This window comes from Arachis duranensis, chromosome 7 (genome assembly GCF_000817695.3).
Source record: "Arachis duranensis cultivar V14167 chromosome 7, aradu.V14167.gnm2.J7QH, whole genome shotgun sequence".
Classification (NCBI taxonomy): domain Eukaryota; kingdom Viridiplantae; phylum Streptophyta; class Magnoliopsida; order Fabales; family Fabaceae; genus Arachis; species Arachis duranensis.
Window position 1 is genome coordinate 28,823,630 of NC_029778.3, and position 3,757 is coordinate 28,827,386.

Here is a 3,757-nt window from a genome sequence, read left to right on the forward strand (position 1 = left end):
ATCTCTGTAGGATCGACCCTTACTCACGTAAGGTATTACTTGGATGACCCAGTACACTTGCTGGTTAAGTTGAACAGAGTTATGATCACACCAGGGATTATTAAGATCCCAATTTATCACACCATGATCTCTTTGGGGTATTTTTGATTTCATACAAATACAAAGAGACCAACTTTGAGGATCATAATTTCGTCCACCAGTCCCCAATTAGAGGTGTCCAGGGTTCTTAAGCACACTCTTTTTGCCTTGGATCATGACTTTATTATTATTATTATTATTATTTTTTGTATTCACTATTTTTTCTTGCTTCAAGAATCATTTTTATGATTTTTTCAGATCCTCATTAACATGTCTCCTCAAGAAAATTAAAGAACGGGTCCACTTTAGTGATGGCGGCTAGTTCTTCCTCTTAAAGATTTTATGGAGTGCTTGAGCTCCTTAATGTCTCTTCCTTGCCTTTGTTGCTCCTCTCTCATGGTTCTTTGATCTTCTCTAATTTCATGGTGGAGGATGGACTGTTCTTGATGCTCCGCCCTTAGTTGTCCCATGTTGGAACTCAATTCTCCTAGGGATGTGTTGATTTGATCCCAATAGTTTTGTGGAGGAAAGTGCATCCCTTGAGGTATCTCAGGGATTTCATGATGAGTGGGATCTCTTGTTTACTCCATCCTTTTCTTAGAGATGGGCTTGTCCTCATCAATGAGGATGTCTTCCTCTATGTTAACTCTAACTGAATTACAGAGGTGACAAATGAGATGAGGGAAGGCTAACCTTGCCAAGGTAGAGGACTTGTCCGCCACCTTATAAAGTTCTTGGGATATAACCTCATGAACTTCTACTTCCTCTCCAATCATGATGCTATGAATCATGATAGCCCAGTCTATAGTGACTTTGGACCGCTTGCTAGTGGGAATGATTGAGCGTTGGATAAACTCCAACCATCCCCTAGCCACGGGCTTGAGGTCATGCCGTCTCAGTTGAACCGGCTTCCCTCTTGAATCTCTCTTCCATTGAGCGCCCTCTTCACAAATGTCTATGAGGACTTGGTCCAACCTTTGATCAAAGTTGACCCTTCTAGTGTAAGGATGTTCATCTCCTTGCATCATGGGCAAGTTGAATGCCAACCTTACATTTTTCGGACTAAAATCTAAGCATTTCCCCTGAATCATTGTAAGCTAATTCTTTGGGTCCGGGTTCACACTTTGATCATGGTTCTTGGTGATCCATGCATTGGCATAGAACTCTTGAACCATTAAGATTTTGACTTGTTGAATAGGGTTGGTAAGAACTTCCCAACCTCTTCTTTGGATCTCATGTCGGATCTCCGGATATTCACTCTTTTTGAGTTTGAAAGGGACCTCGGGGATCACCTTCTTCATGCCCACAACTTCATAGAAGTGGTCTTGATGCACCCTTGAGATGAATCTCTCCATCTCCCATGACTCGGAAGTGGAAGCTTTTGCCTTCCTTTTCCTCTTTCTAGAGGTTTCTCCGGCCTTAGATGCCATAAATGGTTATGGAAAAACAAAAAGCAATGCTTTTACCACACCAAACTTAGAAGGTTTGCTCGTCCTCGAGCAAAAAAAGAAAGAAGAGAGTAGAAGAAGAAGAAATAGAGGAGATGGAGGTGGCTTTATTTTTCGGCCAAGGGGGAGAAGTAGTGTGTAGGTTGTGTGAAAATGAAGGAGTGAAGATGGGTTTATATAGGGGTGGAGAGAGGGATAAGGTACGGCCATTATGGGTGGGTTTGGGAGGGAAAGTGGTTTGAATTTGAATGGTGAGGTAGGTGGAGTTTTATGAAGGATGGATGTGAGTGGTAAAGAGAATGGTGGGATTTGATAGGTGAGGGGTTTTTGGGGAAGAGGTGTTGAGGTGATTGGTGAATGGGTGAAGAAGAGAGAGGGTGGTGGGGTAGGTGGGGATCCTGTGGGCTCCACAAATCCTGAGGTGTCAAGGAAAATTCATTCATGCACCAAGTGGCGAGCAAAAATGCTCCTTCTGCCAATCCTGGCGTTAAACGCCGGGTTGGTGCCCATTTCTGGCGTCTAACGCCAGCTTCTTGCCCATTCCTGGCGTTAAACGCCAGTCTGGTGCCCCTTTCTAGCGTTAAACGCCCAGAATGGTGCCAGACTGGGCGTTAAACGCCCATTCTGCTATCTTCACTGGCGTTTAAACGCCAGCAGATTTTTCTCCAGAGTGTGCTGTTTTTCTTTCTATTTTTCATTCTGTTTTTGCTTTTTCAATTGATTTTATGACTTCCCATGATCATCAACCTATAATGAGCCTTAAACACAAAGGATTCTTCATTTACTTGAATGACCAATTCTCCTCTGTCAACATTAATCATAGCCTTTGCTGTGGCTAGGAAGGGTCTGCCAAGGATGATGGATTCATCCATGCACTTCTCAGTCTCTAGGACTATGAAATCAGCAGGGATGTAATGGTCTTCAATCTTAACCAGAACATCCTCTACAAGTCCATAAACTTGTTTTCTTGAATTGTCTGCCATCTCTAGTGAGATTCTTGCAGCTTGTACCTCAAAGATCCCTAGCTTCTCCATTATAGAGAGAGGCATGAGGTTTATGCTTGACCCTAGGTCACACAAAGCCTTCTCAAAGGTCATGGTGCCTATGGTACAAGGTATTGAGAACTTCCCAGGGTCCTGTCTCTTTTGAGGTAATTTCTGCCTAGTCAAGTCATCCAGTTCTTTGGTGAGCAAATGGGGTTCATCCTCCCAAGTCTCATTACCAAATAACTTGTCATTTAGCTTTATGATTGCTCCAAGGTACTTAGCAACTTGCTCTTCAGTGACATCTTCATCCTCTTCAGAGGAATAATACTCATCAGAGCTCATGAATGGCAGAAGTAAATCCAATAGAATCTCTATGGTCTCAGTGTGAGCCTCAGATTCCCATGGTTCCTCATTAGGTAACTCATTGGAGGCCAGTGGATGTCCATTGAGGTCTTCCTCAGTGGTGATCACTGCCTCTTCCTCCTCTCCAAATTCGGCCATGTTGATGGCCTTACCTCTTCTATTGAAGGGTTCTCAGGATCATAAGCTTCTTCTTCAGATGAAGCGTCCTTAGTACTGCCTGGTGCAGCTTGCATTCCAGACATACTTTGAGAAATCATATTGACTTGTTGAGTCAATATTTTGTTCTGAGCCAATATGACATTCATAGCATCAATCTCAAGAACTCTTTTCTTCTGATTTGTCCCATTGTTCACAGGATTCCTTTCAGAAGTGTACATGAATTGGTTATTTGTAACCATTTCAATGAGTTCTTGAGCTTCTGCAGGCGTCTTCTTCAGATGAAGAGATCCTCCAGCAGAGCTGTCCAATGACATCTTGGACAGTTCAGATAGACCATCATAGAAGGCTATCCAAAGACATCTTGGATAGTTCAGAGAGACCATCATAGAAAATACCTATGATGCTCCATTCAGAAAGCATATCAGAAGGACACTTTCTGATTAATTGTTTGTATCTTTCCCAAGCTTCATAGAGGGATTCTCCTTCCTTCTGTCTGAAGGTTTAGACTTCCACTCTAAGCTTACTCAATTTTTGAGGTGGAAAGAACTTTGCCAAGAAGGCATTGACTAGCTTTTCCCAAGATTTCAGGCTTTCTTTAGGTTGTGAGTCCAACCATATCCTAGTTCTGTCTCTTACAGCAAAAGGGAATATCGTAAGTCTGTAGACCTCAGGGTCAACCCCATTGGTCTTGACAGTGTCACAGATTTGCAAGAATTCAGCTAA

The 3,757-nt window shown here is 42.7% G+C and overlaps 1 non-coding gene across 1 annotated transcript; it reads left to right on the top strand.

Moving 5' to 3' along the window:
• Nucleotides 1-3,448: 3,448 nt before the first annotated feature.
• LOC127740996 (small nucleolar RNA R71) lies at nt 3,449-3,556 on the top strand. The gene has a single exon (XR_008001851.1). It is a non-coding gene; the product is annotated as a small nucleolar RNA R71 (small nucleolar RNA).
• Nucleotides 3,557-3,757: the final 201 nt, after the last annotated feature.